The following is an 18,113-nucleotide window of genomic DNA, read 5'->3' as shown; positions in this document are numbered from 1 at the left end:
TACTGCTGACTCTTATCTTTGTCCTTCCGGGCGTGTTGGTTAGGCTGATGTATGTCAGGGTGGAAGTCATCTACTGGTTCTGGTACCTTCTTACAGTGACTGGCATGAATCCAGGTTGCTCTCTCTGCAACTTTAACAGCTGTATGAGTGACCAGTAGCACCTGGAACGGGCCTTGCCAACGTTTGGACTTCCAATGTTTCCTGCGAAGTTCCTTCACCACCTGTCATCTGGTTGGAGTGGTGTGTTTTCTGTGGCTGGAAGGGCTGCTTTTACTGTCTGTGAAACTTGAGATAGAACAGTGGAAAGGTTTCGACAGTAAGACAACATAGCATCATCACAAACAGTTGTGGAAGGGAGGGGTCTGGTTACAGGTCCCAATCCCAGGTTAGGAGGTCTGCCAAATAAAATTTCAAATGGGCTGAGATTCACTTGAGCTCTGATTCTCATTCTCATGTAGGTAAGCACAATAGGTAATGTTTTTGTCCATGGCAGACCTGTTTCTTCACAACATTTGGCTAACTTGGACTTTAATGTACCATTTTCTCTTTCCACAGCACCTCCACTCTGTGGATGATAAGCACAATGTGTGCGCAAGGTTATTCCCAGGAATTTACCAACCTCAGTCAATGCAGTGTTTACAAAATGTGTGCCATTATCACTGCTGATCTTCTCTGGAATGCCCCATCTAGGAATGATTTCTGTTTAGCAGTGCTTTAGTCACTGCATTACTGTTTGCATGTTTTGCAGGGAAAACTTCAACCCATTTACTAAACACGTCCACTATTACTAGTGCATATTTCTTTCCTTCAGCTGGTGTGAGTTCAACAAAATCCATCATCAAATGTTCAAAAGGTTTCTCTGATGGAGGGTGTGCAACTTGCGATGTGTGTAATGCCTTTCCTACATTATGTGTGGCACAAACCATACATGACTGACAGTATTTTTGCGCATATGAACTGAACCCTTTTGTGAACCACTGAGCAGTGAGTGCATTCAGCATCCCCCCTTTTGACACATGGTCCAACCCATGTGTCAATTTTGAAAAATGAGGAAAAAAATGTTTAGGTAGACAGGGTTTACCATCAGGTCCCATCCAAACACCATCCATATAAGTTGCACCCACAGAGGACCAAATGCGTCCAGAGGACCAAATTTCATCTGCAGAGGCAAAAGTTTGCAAAGCATGGAGATCTGTGAGGGAGTCTTCTGCCTGCAAAGAGAGGGAAGCGAAAACAGGAAAAGATTTAGCTGCTTGCTTAGCTGCAGCATCAGCTCTGGCATTGCCACAAGCAACAGGATTGTCTGAGTTAGTGTGAGCCGCACACTTACAGACCGAGATTGCTGTAGGCAAAAGGATCGCATCAAGAAGATCAGAAACCTGCTTGGAGTTCAGAATAGTTTTACCATCTGATTTAAGGAAATGCCTGTGTTTCCACAGCGCACCAAACTCATGAACAACACCAAAAGCATATCTGGAATCTGTGTAAATAGTGACAGACTTACCAGCTGCCAACTTACAAGCTTCAGTAAGTGCAATAAGCTCAGTAGTTTGAGCAGAGAAATGTTTAGGAAGAGAACCAGACAACAAAGTGTCATGTGAAGAACATACTGCAAACCAAACACAGTTAGTACCTGTGGCTGGATCACGCAAAGCTGATCCATCTACAAAAAGAATCATGTCAGAGTTTGGAAGAGGAGTCTCTAAAAGATCAGGTCGGGGTGTACAAACTTGTTCCAAAACAGCTTCACAGTCATGAGGCTCCCCATCCTCAGGAGTCGGAAGCAAAGTAGCAGGATTCAGAACAGTACAACGTTTAACAGTGACATTTGGCATATCACAGAGGTGTATCTGAGCCAACGAGCAGTTGAAAGATGTGAAGTTTTCTGCTCGAGAAGAATAAAGGCAACAGCATGAGGAACCAAAACAGTCAAATTAGCGTAGCCCACAATATCTTGGGAGGCCAGGACAGCTTTCTCTGCAGCTGCAACAGCACGAAGACAACCAGGCAGGCCTACAGCCACAGAGTCCAGTTTTGCTGAGAAATGAGCCACTGGCCTTTGCCTGCCCCATGTTCCTGCATAAGAACAGATGTCATACAACCATGCTTCTCATCAACTGCCTGTATGAAAGGTTTATGAGGATCTGGAATGCCAAGTGTTGGTGCTGTTTGAAGAGCCAGCTTAAGCTGACTAAAGGCTGATTCAGCCTCAGGAGTCCATGGAACACGATCAGCTGACTGGAGCTGCATGTCAGAACTGCAGCTGCCTTTACCATGGATAAGAGCACCTAAGAGAGCTTCGAGAAAAGAGTAGTTAGGAATAAAGTTCCTGCAGTAAGATGTTATACCTAAGAATGACATAAGCTGTTTTTTAGTAACCGGTTTAGGAATGATCTGAACTGCAGCAACACGTTTAGGAGAAAGTGAGCGCCCATCCTTAGAAATCACATGACCCAAAAAGGTGACTTCGTCCTGTACAAACTGTAACTTAGAAAGGCTGGCTTTATGGCCATAAGAAGGAAGATGTTTCAACAGATTCACTGTCTTTTTCACACTGTTGTTTAGATGGACCACATAAAAGGATGTCATCCACATACTGCAAAAGAGCAGAGCCTGTGGTTGATTGAAGTTAATCCAGACTAGCTTTGAGGGCAGCATTGTAAATAGTGGGACTTTCACAGTACCCCTGGCATAACCGGGTAAAAGTCCAAGATCTCCCTTCAAACTAAAAAGCAAACCAAAATGGGCTATCAGGGTGCACTGGCGACAAGTCAACCACTGAGAAAAACTGTGCATCTGATGTAATTTGAGACAAAATAGTGTGTGGGTTGGGCACAGTAGGAGCATGTGGCTGAACTGCAGCATTCACCGCTTGGAGGTCCTGTACAAAACGCCATTCATCTGGCTGGCCAGCATCTTTAATCTTTTTAACAGGAAACAATGGAGTAAGCACAGGTGAATTTTCAAAAGGAACAATAACGCCTGTTTTCTGAAAAGATTGAAAAACAGGTTTAATCCCTTTAATTGCTTCAGGCTTAAAAGGGTATTGTTTTTTACATGGACAAAAGTCTGATTTAGGGGTGACAATTACTGGTTCACAGCCTTTTATCAACCCCACATCATATTTGCTCTTAGCCCAAAGATCATTGGGCACTTCAGCCAACATGGGTATCGAAGACAAATCTGTTTCAGATAAAAAACATGCTTCAAAATGTGATTCTGTGGTAGGAATTAAGTCCACAGTTCTTTGACAATGCATTGTACTCAAAAATGTTTTTTTGTATGCTGACAATCGTTCAGAAAACATCAAATTTGGATCAGCAGGTGAAACAGTCCACTCCATTTCTTTCTGACATGTAGCAACAAACTCTCCCACACCTTGTCACTGCCAGTGTGTACGTTTGGCCAAGGAAATGTGAGGGCGAGTACCACAAACATTAAAAAAATCGAAGTGCTCTGGAGTGAGCGACACAGCCAATAAAGTAGGCGCACATATTTTTTCACTTCTTCTCATAGTCATTGTCAGGCCCCAAAGAAATGTGTGATGTGCAGTGCAAATCAGTAGGTTGCATGAAATCAGAAAGGGGTGAAACTAACGCTTTTGCTTCTTCCACTAGTTGTTGTGAAAAAGGAGAGCTGGGAAGTTTCCACTCATAAGCATATGTAAGTGCCGATGAATCAAACTGCACTGCTGTGAAAACTTTGTCAGGCTGTAACATAACCTTAACACCCTCTGGTGTAGAAGTTAAAATAATGCCTAATTTACACATGAGATCACAGCCCATCAGGTTAATGGGACACAACTCTGATAACAAAAATGAGTGTTTGAAGGAGAGCTCATCGGGAGTGACAACACGCAATGGGCATTGTCATTTTCTCCTTCACAACCTGGCCTGAGGCAGACATACAGTAAACGTGGTTTCCACTTAACTTTTGAGGACAATCAAACTCCCCTGACGTCACTACTGATGAACATAAGTTCCTATATTCTGAAAGAAATATCTTTGCTCTAGGACGGAAATAGCATGCAAAACTTTACTACGTGAATCACAGTCGGCAAGCGTTTCTTCACTACACAGAGCAGGAAAAATGTGTGAGTGTGTTTGTGCTATCACCCATCAGTGGAGGCTCCGCTGCCGCGTGACGTCCAGAACCTGCCTCCCACCCTCAGTCAGCCTTTTGCCCAATTTCATCACTTTTCAGCTGTGGACAGTCCTTCTTCCAGTGTCCAGTCTGGCCACAGTAAAAACAAATATTCGGATCATAGCTCTGGCGTGGCCCATTTCGACCTCCTCTCCCACACGTCCACGTCTTCAACTTCGGCCTCGTCCTCTGTTTACACCAACTGCGTAATACATGGTCATGGCTGCCAAATGCAGCTCCTTTTCACACTTGTCCCTTTTGGTTGTCTTACGCGTCTCAACTTGGTTATGAGCATGGCAAACATATCGGCGAACGTCAGCCAAACGAGGACCCTCACACCATCCCACGTAAATGTTCTTTACTTCAGTGGCGACATCTGGCATGAGGCCTTTAATTATTGCATTGCATGCAATACTCTCCCATGGTCCTGATTCATTACCCAAATCCCTTGGTCTCTGATGACCGCTGTGCTTGCTGACTTCCTCAAGGATGCGGTGTACAAAATCATCAGTCCCTTCACCGGGTTTCTGTTTGCAGGTGTAAATGTGGGACATATTGATTTTGGTTGGAAATTGAGTGGTGATGGCTTGACACAGTCTTTGGATGGCTGCTTCATATTGAGCGTTATCATTATGTCCTCGTTCACTGTTGGTAGGTCGCAAATCCAGTTGTAGCATACTGGCCTCTATTTTGCAGAGGTCGGTCGGTTTGAACTTTTTTGCCAATGTGCGACGCAATTCAACCCCAGTCGGGCAGATTGTGCGCAGAAATCTCGCAACTCGTCAGCAAAATGGGGTCCAGAAATCTCTGGATCTGGTAAGCATTGTTATGCTTCCATGATGTCAGTCTCAGTCCAGGGTCGATAAACCAGTAATGGTCCAGTGGGAACTGCAACTTTAACCATAGGCATGGTTTGAATCTGGTTTTGTTTTTTCTCACGTTTAGATCTCTGAAGTCCAGATTGTGGGTAAAGGATTTTTGTCACTTGCGTTAAAAGTTCTTGGGCAGGTACGCTGGAGAACCAAACGTCTTCCTTTTCCTCATCATCAGACCTATGTAACTGATGTTGTGAGAATGATGGAATTTCTTCCCGAGGGAGGATGGAAGAAGTCCCTTCTTCCCGAGAGCCAGAGGCTTGTGGCAGGGCTGGCTGTTGTTGTTGCAGGGCAGGAGTCCAGGTCTGGATCCGGCACAGCTAATACTAAATTATTATCATCATTCCGTCATGGCATTTGTTTCACATTTTCCTTTCTTTCTCTTAATACACTTTATTTTTTCCAAAATTCTATACCTTTCTTACTTCTTATTTAAACTTAATTTTCTTTTTTTTGCTTCATCTCTTTCTCATATTTGCAAAACTTTTCTTCTAATTTTCTTATTTCTAACATACTAAAAGAACCTTCAGGTGGAAAACCTCTGGACCATATGTCTTTTTCATTTCATCATGCTTAGGTCCCCCGGTAGGGTCAAAAGTCTGAGACCTACTGTTTCCCATTCTCAGACTTGGAATGGGGAAATATATTCCTTCACTCAAAGGACGTCTCCAATGAGGACCTTAATCTGTACTCACACTTCTTCGGAGTACTTCACACTTCTTCGGACTGCTTCAAAAGTTTCACTTACCCATGAAATCTCTGTCTCACTGATGACACAACCGGGAAACACTCTTTTATTCAAATAAAAACTAAAAAGCAGTCCTATCGTCTCAGACTATCATATTTCAAAAATGATCCCAGCGCTGGTATTCAAGAAAAGGACCTGCCAGTCCTCTCTCTCAGAAAAGGCCTTGGAGGTATGAGGCTGGAACAGCTACTTCAGTCCAGGCTGGCCATGCACTGCGATCCGGTCCAGACACACCAGTCGAGGGATCCTGTTCGTGACGCCAAAATTGTGGTGGAAATTTAGTAACGCACAGAGTCAGTTATTTTCTTCTGAGGAGATAAGAGGCTTTAATAATAATATCTTGAAAGAGAGAACAACACAGTACAGAATACAGAGTTGCTCTGACCACTGAAGCAAAAACACACAGTTATATTGCCCGCTCATCACGTCATCTGTCTTTGGTTGATAGTTGATTGTTCTTCTAACTTTCCTCCCCAACCATCAGTTTAGGTTACCCAAAAGGAGTGTATTGCTCCATCACAAGTATGCTTCTTTCACATACAGGGTAATATGAAGAATTTTATGCCTGAAACCTATTTAGACATGCAAAAATATGAAGGACAAAGCAGTTTTAACTTGGTTTGAGTGAAGGAATTCATTTTATATCAAAATCCGGAATTGTGCATTATGGCAGCAGAATTGTAGTCTGAATACCTTTATGCCAAACAGATTTGCTTTGCCAAGGGAATTTTTATAAATGTTTATTGTTTATGTTTACAATATATAAACTAGCAGAATAATTAATTCATCCTCCTGGTCCCTCCCACCCCGGAGAGGGCAGCCAGAGACTGGCTGCAATAGGCATCCCCGCTACCTGGGACCCAACACAGGGCAGGAGGGCCTGATGTCCACCAGGCTCGGGGCCTGCAGTCACCATATTCCGGGAGCTACTGTACCCCCAGAAGGAACCCATCCCGCCCCACCCCACTCAACCCAACCCCACCCCGGAGGACCTCTACAAAAACAAACAAACAACAACAAAAATCAAACAAACAAACAAACAAATCACCCGGTCACACCAGTCGCAGCAGCGAGACCCACCATCACCCAGGCCCCCCCCAACAGGGGAAAAGCACACCCCCACACAGACCCCCTCCCCCTCACCGCACGCCCCAACACCCTAAAAAAAATAACCACCTGCGGACACCTTGGAGTTCCCAGAGCAACAAGGCCGGCACCAGGATCTGCACCAACCCACGCATATTGTGGCATGTCCAGGGCAACCCAGACCCCCCAGGCACAGGCAGGGCCCCGCCCCGGGCGCAAGGCAGCGGCAAGCCACCAGGTCCAGGCCCAGCTCCACCACCCACGCCAGAGCGGCCCGGTCACCCGGTACAGAGCCAGCAGCCACCACCCCAAGGCCCCTAAGGGACCCCGCCCCACACCACAAGACAGCCCCACCCGCAAGCCCCCAAAACTGCCCTCCAAGCCCGACACACAGCCCCCCCCAGCACACACCCAACCGCCCAGAGCGACGGGACAGCAACCCACCACCAACACTATGTGATCAAGCTAATCAGAGGGGACCAGAGAGAATTAAATTCAGCCAATTGATGTTTTGAGGAGGCAGACATTGTTTCCATGCTAATATAATCTAAAAGAAAATTTCTAAACTGGTTAATACACAGATTGTTCTTCGCTTTCCAGTTCATGAGAATAGTTTTCTTTGCTATACATAACACTGTGAGGATCATGTGTGCTAAGCTAAATTCCACGTTGATGTTGTCTAAGTCACCCAGTATGCACAGTGTGGGGCATGCAGGAATGCTACACTTTAGCCATGTTGATAGGTCCGCACAGACTTCAAGCCAGAACTTCTGGACAGGCGCACAAAACCACAAAGCGTGTGCATAATCATCAGGTGTGTTATCTGTGCAATGTGAGCAGATGTTTGAGTGTGTTAGACCCATCCTGAACATCCTTTGTCCTGTATAGTGTGTTCTATGAAGAATTTTGTATTGTATGAGCTGTAAATTAGGATTTTGAGTCATTCTGAAGGTGTTCAAACATATTTGTGGCCAGAAGCTATGACTAGAACTGATGGATAAATCTGCCTCCCATTTTGAGGACGGTAGAGACATTGTGTCATCTATCTTAGACAATAATTTACATATTTTTGATAGTAGTTTTGGGGTGCAGATGCTTAGAAATTCTGCTACCCTAATCGGGAGTTGTAAGTCTGGTTGGTGGAGGATATATTTCTTTGTTATTATAGACTTAAGTTGTTGATATTCTAGGAATTTATTGCTGCCTATCTCATGTTGTGATATGAGCTCATCAAATGAAATAAAATGTCCATTTTGGATTATATGTTCCAGATGTTTGATTCCTTTGATCTTCCACAGAGTAAAGTTTAGCATTTTTTTGTTTTGCAGGATGTCAGGATTGTTCCAGATGGGTGTAAGCTTACACGGGACAAGTGAAGACTTTGTTATTTTAAGAAATTCCCACCAGGCTGTCAGAGAGGTGCTGATGTTAATGCTTTTGAAACATTTGTGATTTTTTACGTTTTGACTAATAAGTGGCAGGTCAGAGATTTCCAGATTATCACACAATGCTTGTTCTATATTTATCCATGTTCATCTATTGGGCTAGGTTTAAACCATTTTGATATATACCGTAACCTATTGGCTAAGGAATAGTGCTGAAAATTAGGTAAATCTAATCCACCACTGTCCTTGGTCTTCTGTAGGGTTTTTAAACTAATACGTGGTGGTTTGTTTTTCCACGGAAATTTGGAGATGCATGAATCTAGTGACTTAAACCAAGTAGCAGGTTGTTTTTATGGGGATCATTGAGAACAAATAGTTAACTTTTGGTAGTATCATCATTTTAATGGTTGTAACTCTCCCCATAAGTGATATAGGTAAGGACTTCCAACGAGAGAGATTGTCCTCTACTGTCTTTAATAATTGCACATAAATTAGCTTTGTTAGCTCTGAGAGCCTGGAGGAAATGTTTATGCCTAAATATCTAATATTTCCTGACTGTAAAGTGATCGCAGGTATATTCTGGACCCTACAGTTAATGGGCAGAACTGTGGTCTTAGACCAATTGATAGAGTAGTCAGAAAGTGCTGAGAATTTATTTATGAGTGTGATCGTGTGAGTGAGAGATGTCTGTGAGTTCTGAAGGAAAAGTAATACATCATCAGCATAAAGACTTATTTTATGCTCAATATTTTGGGGTTGGATGTCTTTAATATTTCTATCTTGTCTGATAGCAGCTGCTAAAGGTTTGATGAAAATAGCAAAAAGTGAGGGAGAAAGTGAGCAACCCTGTCTTGTACTTCTCTGCAGACTGAAGCTTGGAGAAGTTTGATCATTTGTCCTGACACTTGCATTTGGGGAGTCAGTTATTTTCTTGTGAGGAGATAAGAGACTTTAATAATAATATCTTGCAAGAGAGAACAACACAGTACAGAATACAGAGTTGCTCTGACCACTGAAGCAAAAACACACAGTTATATTGCCCGCTCATCACGTCATCTGTTTTTGGGTATAATTGATTGTTCTTCTAACTTTCCTCCCCAACCATCAGTTGAGGTTACCCAGACACACTCGTAAATACCAGCCTAACCCTGTCCCCCCTAAAGTGCAGCTATCTCATTATAACAAGCCCACCATTGTAAAGAGGAATTTAAGAAAACAGGGCAGGGTGGTACCTTGCAGCTCAGTCATTTGCAGGTTATACACAGTAACACTCAATACAATGCATATAAGAATTATTTTCCATTACATTCCTCCCTTTTGATTATAATAATACCATTATATTAATCAACCCAAAAGAAACAAGGAAAATAATAACTTTATCTGTAAAACATCAGCCTGCATTTGCACACAACGTGAGTTTAAAATGCAGGCATCATAGTAATAAAGGGTCCAATGATAAACAATCAAAACATGAACAATTAAACATGATTATCTTCATCCCTCTCTAAGTCAGCGTCACTAGAGGAAAAATTTTGAAAGCAAGAAAGTTATTTGAGTCATTTGGTCTTTTTCACACTGTTGTTTAGATGGACTACATAAAATGATGTCATCCACATACTGCAAAAGAGCAGAGCCTGTGGTTGATTGAAGTTAATCCAGACTAGCTTTGAGGGCAGCATTGTAAATAGTGGGACTTTCACAGTACCCCTGGCATAACCGGGTAAAAGTCCAAGATCTCCCTTCAAACTAAAAAGCAAACCAAAATGGGCTATCAGGGTGCACTGGCGACAAGTCAACCACTGAGAAAAACTGTGCATCTGATGTAATTTGAGACAAAATAGTGTGTGGGTTGGGCACAGTAGGAGCATGTGGCTGAACTGCAGCATTCACCGCTTGGAGGTCCTGTACAAAACGCCATTCATCTGGCTGGCCAGCATCTTTAATCTTTTTAACAGGAAACAATGGAGTAAGCACAGGTGAATTTTCAAAAGGAACAATAACGCCTGTTTTCTGAAAAGATTGAAAAACAGGTTTAATCCCTTTAATTGCTTCAGGCTTAAAAGGGTATTGTTTTTTACATGGACAAAAGTCTGATTTAGGGGTGACAATTACTGGTTCACAGCCTTTTATCAACCCCACATCATATTTGCTCTTAGCCCAAAGATCATTGGGCACTTCAGCCAACATGGGTATCGAAGACAAATCTGTTTCAGATAAAAAACATGCTTCAAAATGTGATTCTGTGGTAGGAATTAAGTCCACAGTTCTTTGACAATGCATTGTACTCAAAAATGTTTTTTTGTATGCTGACAATCGTTCAGAAAACATCAAATTTGGATCAGCAGGTGAAACAGTCCACTCCATTTCTTTCTGACATGTAGCAACAAACTCTCCCACACCTTGTCACTGCCAGTGTGTACGTTTGGCCAAGGAAATGTGAGGGCGAGTACCACAAACATTAAAAAAATCGAAGTGCTCTGGAGTGAGCGACACAGCCAATAAAGTAGGCGCACATATTTTTTCACTTCTTCTCATAGTCATTGTCAGGCCCCAAAGAAATGTGTGATGTGCAGTGCAAATCAGTAGGTTGCATGAAATCAGAAAGGGGTGAAACTAACGCTTTTGCTTCTTCCACTAGTTGTTGTGAAAAAGGAGAGCTGGGAAGTTTCCACTCATAAGCATATGTAAGTGCCGATGAATCAAACTGCACTGCTGTGAAAACTTTGTCAGGCTGTAACATAACCTTAACACCCTCTGGTGTAGAAGTTAAAATAATGCCTAATTTACACATGAGATCACAGCCCATCAGGTTAATGGGACACAACTCTGATAACAAAAATGAGTGTTTGAAGGAGAGCTCATCGGGAGTGACAACACGCAATGGGCATTGTCATTTTCTCCTTCACAACCTGGCCTGATGCAGACATACAGTAAACGTGGTTTCCACTTAACTTTGGAGGACAATCAAACTCCCCTGACGTCACTACTGATGAACATAAGTTCCTATATTCTGAGAGAAATATCTTTGCTCTAGGACGGAAATAGCATGCAAAACTTTACTACGTGAATCACAGTCGGCAAGCGTTGCTTCACTACACAGAGCAGGAAAAATGTGTGAGTGTGTTTGTGCTATCACCCATTAGTGGAGGCTCCGCTGCCGCGTGACGTCCAGAACCTGCCTCCCACCCTCAGTCAGCCTTTTGCCCAATTTCATCACTTTTTAGCTGTGGACAGTCCTTCTTCCAGTGTCCAGTCTGGCCACAGTAAAAACAAATATTCGGATCATAGCTCTGGCGTGGCTCCTCTCCCACACGTCCACGTCTTCGACTTCGGCCTCGTCCTCTGTTTACACCAACTGCGTAATACATGGTCATGGTTGCCACATGCAGCTCCTTTTCACACTTGTCCCTTTTGGTTGTCTTACGCGTCTCAACTTGGTTCTGAGCATGGCGAGCATATCGGCGAACGTCAGCCAAACGAGGACCCTCACACCATCCCACGTAAATGTTCTTTACTTCAGTGGCGACATCTATATAATATTGTCTGGGTCCCGTTAAAACATGTATTTTTCCCATCTAATTCCTTGTTTGCTTTAAAACAAGTATTCCCCATTTTCTATCCCTTCAGTAGCCAACCAGTTTGTATGGAGTACACTGGAGCAACTTGACTGATCAGTAAAACACTGCTTTTGTTGTCACCGCAAGGCTTCCCCCGTCGGTTGTTTCACTGAGACACTACTGAGTAACTACAACTCAACACAGTTTATACACATAACATTCATATACATACTAACAAACAAACAAACAATAATTAATCGCAATTTCCTCATCTCTGTTTGAACGTACACCCAGGTAAATATTCCTGTAGTCTTCTCATACCGACTATGGACCCATTCATTGTTTAACTTCACTGTTTTGCAAATCCTAATTGAATATTACACATTGACATTGAACTTTACTGGATAAGCAGGTCTTCATTGCATTCAGCAGCCTATATGTGAGCATCTATGTGTAAGCTGTTCTTCTTTGCATTTATCAGCAGCAAGCAATTCTTCACTGCACATGCATATGTAAATAGTAAAACAATTCCAATGTGTTAGCGAAACCTTCTATATCACAGTGGTTTCTAAGATCTATTTTAAGTTCTTTGCCATCAGTGAGATGACATAGTTTACAAAGTGTGTCAAATTATCACTGAAGATCTTTTCAGGAATTTCAAATCTAGAAATGAGTTATTTTACGCGTGATTTTGCTACTGAGAGTGCATCTGCTTGTGCACATGGAAATATTTCAGACCATTTGGTAAAAACCTCTGTTGTCACTGAGCAGAATCGTTTCCCTTAACATTAATTTAGTTCAATGAAATCTACACAATAATGAAATAATGAAATACAAACAAATATGTTGAAAAAGATACACTGGCTTAGGGAATTATCTTCGTTTTGGTCTTAGATTGCCCTGTGGAATGTATTTTGCACATATTTGACCTGCTAGACAAAACTTTATTCATTTATTTATTCTAAAAAAAAAATTCAATAATTAGTAAAACCATATGCTGTAAAAACCTTGTTCATTATTGCTTCCATCCCTCCTGTTGAGACATGACATGGTCCGTGGCTCAATACTGCAGCATATTTAAACAAATTCTTTGGCAGTATGGTTTTCCTTCCGGTCATTCATACGAGTCTATTGTAGATGGCAATTGAATAACATCTAATAATGCTAAAATATTTGTAGTTTATACATTTAGCTGTGGATGTCAACATACCTGTTTTTCCAATGCTGTGTTAACACATGTACAGTTGAGAAGGCATACTGACTGTCAGTGTAAACGTTAACAACCTTTTTGTTATTTAATTTACAAGCTTCAGTTAAAGCTACCAATTCGACTGCTTGAACAGAGTAATTTTTTGGTAGTTGGTGTTTTAAGAAAACTTCAGTTTCTGTTACTACTGCAAATCCTGTAGCATTTGTGCCATCAGGGTTTTTTGCTTGACCTGTTGAATAAATATAGTTATTTCTGCATTTTCATAACGTATATCAGTTAAGTCTGGCCTGGGTAAAACACTGATGGTTATTTCTGACATGCAATCATGAGGCTTTCCATCTGTGGGGTAGGTAGCAGTGTGGATGGATTAAGTGTAGCACATCTCTCGACAACAAGGTGTGGCTGTGAAAGAAGAACTGTTATGTAGGAGAGATGTCTGGTAAAGATATTTTGTTAAGTAACCATATCACAGCCACTGCATGAGGTACCTTAAGTGTTAATGGGTGAAATAACACCATTATTGTTGATGCCTGCACTGCCAATGGCTTCTGGCCATTGATTCAAAAGTACGATCTCGTCCCTGTTTCCCCCTTTCAGTGGACACTGGCCCCTAATTACCGCAATTCAGCAGGGGGTCTTTCATTAGGAGTACTGGACTCCCCCGTGCACGGTTTCAGCTCCGACCCTGGAAAGCGGAAAAAACGTTGAGATCTGGTTTGAGGACCCAATTGTTGAGAAAAGTCTCTCAATGAGACTCAGAGTTGCTGGAGTCAGTTAATGCAAATGTTTAATCTTGCAGCAAGTTCAAGAATGTGTGTGTGAATGGGTGTATGTGTGCGAACGTGTGTGAGTTTGTGTATGTGAGAGTTTAATGAACCTGTTATCCACAGGCAGGTCTTAACTAGTATGGCACAGGTCCAGCCTGTCTCATCTTTTTTGGAAGGTCCAGCGCTCGGCCGTAACCCTTCTGTCTGTTTGGACTCTCACATACATTCGGTTAATCATAGAAAAACGAGAACAAAACTTTTTAGCCCCTTAAATTCATAAAACAGACATGGTGCAGTTATTTCCATTCTAGAAAATAAGAGTAATCACCACCATTCCTATAAATTCTGGATATTCTAACAATCTGAATCTTTTTTAAATGTTCGATGAAGCCCTTTGCTGTTCTGTTTAGAGACTCAGCTGATCATAAACCAAGTTTTGCTCTTGAACCAAGCTTCTAAACTCTTCACCTTTTTCATTTCTCAGTTAGTATTCACTTTAAAACTGATTAAAAGAAAAATTAAATGAATGCCTATCAACAAATGTGGGATCTAAACTCTAGTGCTTTCTCTAAAATAATTTCCTTTCTCAATTCAGAAATGTGTGTGTGTAAGTCACAACACCCGTGACACCAAAACGGCTTTCTTTTCTCTCTTTTCTCTACACTCTGCACTGTGAGCACACACACCAAATCAGAAAGGCTTTTTTCTCTCTTTTCTACATTATGGACTGTGGGGACACAAAACCGCTCTCTCTCTTTTTTTTTTTGATTGTGTGCCAGGGCGTTATCTCACGTATTAGATTATGCTTAAGATACGAATGGGTTTATCAGTCACATCAGAATCCATACATACTGATCCTCCCGTAATAAAATGGTCGGATCTTATCAAACACACTTTGTTTCTTGTGACAAGTCAGCGAAACAGCGTATACACGTCAAGACACTGAATCAAGTTTGCCACAAGAACTCATAAGTTTGGCAGTATTGCTCTGCCGTCAGCAATCATACACCCATTTTATTTTCATGAGACATGTGCAGGCACCTGTTCATCTACTGTTCTATCACTATGAATTAGTTTATCTATTATCAATAAGGATACTTCTACAACTACTATCAAAGTATGTCCGGACTTCTTATGTTGTCAGTTGCTATATATGAATAAGTGGGTTGCTACTGACAAGCATTAAGCATGTCACACAGCCCAAACATATAACATTTCAGGACACTTACACAACACATTCAAATCAAACAGTCAGACAACATACAAGAACATATACCCCAGCCGGCATTGCTCCCTGCCTATTTTCCTACAACTCACTATGTGTGCGCACACCTTTATTTACAAACTCTTCAACTTATACTCTTTTACCGAAGCTGCTACAGTTCGATTGGCCAAATACCCTTAGATCCTATTTCGGTGAATTTGACATCTGCCTTGTATGTAACAGATTAGCGGTTTAGCAGTTTTAATTTAGTTTGAGTGAAGGAATTCATTTTATAGCAAAATCCGAAATCGTGAAGAACTCATGAAAGTAAGCTTATTCTCGGATTCCTGAAACTTTAGATTTGCTCTTTCTTTTACTGCAAAGTACAACGTTGAGCAGCACTAATGAGTTGTTTCTATTTTTGGCAGGCTTTACCTTTGCGGATGAAGCCCTTTCTGTCTGTGCAAAAGAAATCTTGTTACTGTGCAGAGTGACTTCTCTGAGTAGAGTCGCCTTACTTGTTGCGACTGTGCCGATGTTCGAAGCTGGAGTGCAAAGTTGTTGCTTGAATGGTGCTCGCTGGAGCGTGTGGTAGTGTAAAGTTATACCATTTAAAAGGGCTGAAGAGTGCTCAGTGCAGCGGGTGGGCGGAGGTGCAAAGTGACACTATGGCCATAAAAAGAACACCGCTACAAGTGCGCATTGTGCCAGGAAGGGCCCTCGGACGTGAACCAGTGGACAGTTATCGCTTCTCGGCCTTTTGGCTAAGATCAAGTGTAGTATCTGTTCTTATCAGTTTAATGTCTGATATGTCCTCTATGCGAGACTACATATTAAATGGATTTTTATCAATAGGAGTTGAAAAAGGAGCTTGCTCCGTTCACTCCAAGCATTGACCCGGTACTGCAGTGCCGCTGGGAATGGTGCGCTCTCCTCTGCTCTTGTGAAAAAGCAAACAGCGGTGCAGGATGGAAGTTTCAGGGAGCCTAAGATGAAACTTTCTTTTAATCTGCTGAGAAAAGAGAGTGAATGCGAAGCAGACTTTAACACGGCTCTGGGAGCGAGCCGAGTGCGGGCTAACCGGGAGAATTGCTTGAAAGAAACGCGACACCGAATGAGCAGTCAGATCAAAGCCTCAATACGGTGTTCCCGTGTTGTTTGTGGCTGCCTTGTCTTTTGCACAGAGTAAAAGACAAGGCAGCCATCGAATAGGGCCCGATTGTTCCTACTTGGTCAGCCGAGGAGCAAGGGGGGGGAGCAAGCGTCTCAACCAAGCAAAGCTCACCATGGGGAAGGTGGCTATGCCAACTAGCCTGATGCCCTGCTCCCGCAGTGATGGATAATCGTACTCTGGTTTCTCTTCATAATGTACAAGTCTTTTGCCTTTTACTAAAGACTTCCGTGGAGAGCAGCACTAATGAATTGTTTCTATTTTTGGCAGGCTTTACCTTTGCGGGTGAAGCCCTTTCTGTCTGTGCAAAAGAAATCTTGTTACTGTGCAGAGTGACTTCTCTGAGTAGAGTCGCCTTACTTGTTGCGACTGTGCCGATGTTGCTTGAATGGTGCTCGCTGGAGCGTGCGGTAGTGTAAAGTTATACCATTTAAAAGGGTTGAAGAGTGCTCAGTGCAGCGGGTGGGCGGAGGTGCAAAGTGACACTATGGCCATAAAACGAACACCGCTACAAGTGCGCATTGTGCCAGGAAGGGCCCTCGGACGTGAACCAGTGGACAGTTATCGCTTCTCGGCCTTTTGGCTAAGATCAAGTGTAGTATCTGTACTTATCAGTTTAATATGTGATATGTCTATGCAAGGACTACATATTAAATAGATTTTTATCAATAGGAGTTGAAAAAGGAGCTTGCTCCGTTCACTCCAAGCATCGACCCAGTACTGCAGTGCCGCTGGGAACGGTGCGCTCTCCTCTGCTCTTGTGAAAAAGCAAACAGCGGTGCAGGATGGAAGTTTCTTTAGTCTGCTGAGAAAAGAGAGTGAATGCGAAGCAAACTTTAACACGGCTCTGGGAGCGAGCCGAGTGCGGGCTAACCAGGAGAATTGCTTGAAAGAAACGCGACACCGAATGAGCGGTCAGAACAAAGCCTCAATGTTCCTGTGGTGTTTTTATAAAATGCGGTGTAAAAAAAGGTGTGAATGCCCCATAGAAAACTAAAAGGTGGAGCGGAAGTGTTCGGCTGCAAGAAGGTGTGAATGTCCGACTATATTTGGTGAAAAGCAGGTGAAGCAAGGTCTGAATGCCCAACCTTACATCATCAAAAGCGAGATCAGAGGTTTTTGGCTGCAAGAAGGCCATAGTTTGCCAAAAGCGGGTAAGGTGCGAATGATCGGCTAAATATCAACAAAAGTGGGGGCGGAGGTCTTCGGATGCAAGTGGGTGTGAATATCCCACCATACAAGTATGGTGGAGAGGAAGCTGTGAATGACCGACCATAGTTTGCAAAAAGCGGGTGAGAAAAGGTGCGAATGTCCAACCATACATGATCAAAACAGGGAGCGGAGGTGTTTGGCTGCGACAAGGTGTGAATGTCCACCCATAATTAATGAAAAGCGGGCAACAAGTAGGTTCGAATGCCCAACCATACATCATCAAATGCAGGAGTGGATGTGTTCGGCTACAAGAAGGTTTGAATGTCCAAGCATAGTTTGTAAAAAGCGGGTAAGAAAAGGTTCGAATGCCCGAACATACACCATCAAAAGAGGGAGCGGAGGTGTTCCGCTGTAAGACGGTGTGAATGTCCGACCATAGTTGGTAAAAAGTGGGTATGAAAAGGTTCGAATGCCCAAATTCGGCTGCAAAAAACTGTGTTCGGCTGCAAAAAGGTGTGAATGTTCGACTAAATTTTGTAAAAAGCGGGTAAGACAAGGTGCGAATGCCTGACAATCTATGATCAAAAGCGGGAGGAGAGGTCTTCGGATGAGAGTGGTTTAGAATTTCCAACCATAATCTATAAAATGCGGTGAAAAAAAAGGTGTGATAGAACACTAAAAGGTGGAGCGGAAGTGTTCGGCTGCAAGAAGGTGTGAATGTCCGACTATATTTAGTGAAAAGCAGGTGAAGCAAGGTCTGCATGCCCAACCTTACATCATGAAAAGCGAGATCAGAGGTGTTTGGCTGAGAGAAG

At 42.7% G+C, this 18,113-nt stretch overlaps 3 non-coding genes across 3 annotated transcripts; all 3 read left to right on the top strand.

Annotated features, from left to right (window-relative positions):
- The first annotated feature begins 15,719 nt into the window (after positions 1-15,719).
- LOC140285997 (U2 spliceosomal RNA) lies at positions 15,720-15,909 on the top strand. The gene has a single exon (XR_011910919.1). It is a non-coding gene; the product is annotated as a U2 spliceosomal RNA (small nuclear RNA).
- Positions 15,910-16,320: 411 nt separating this feature from the next.
- On the top strand, positions 16,321-16,434 carry LOC140286034 (U5 spliceosomal RNA). Its single transcript, XR_011910943.1, has one exon. It is a non-coding gene; the product is annotated as a U5 spliceosomal RNA (small nuclear RNA).
- Positions 16,435-16,709: 275 nt separating this feature from the next.
- Positions 16,710-16,897, top strand: LOC140286002 (U2 spliceosomal RNA). The gene has a single exon (XR_011910923.1). It is a non-coding gene; the product is annotated as a U2 spliceosomal RNA (small nuclear RNA).
- The last annotated feature ends 1,216 nt before the right edge of the window (positions 16,898-18,113 follow it).

The sequence above is a fragment of the Leuresthes tenuis genome, unplaced genomic scaffold (assembly GCF_036924035.1).
Source record: "Leuresthes tenuis unplaced genomic scaffold, fLeuTen1.0.hap1 SCAF_69, whole genome shotgun sequence".
Taxonomy (NCBI): Eukaryota; Metazoa; Chordata; class Actinopteri; order Atheriniformes; family Atherinopsidae; genus Leuresthes; species Leuresthes tenuis.
This window is presented reverse-complemented; position numbering and strand designations above follow the sequence as displayed.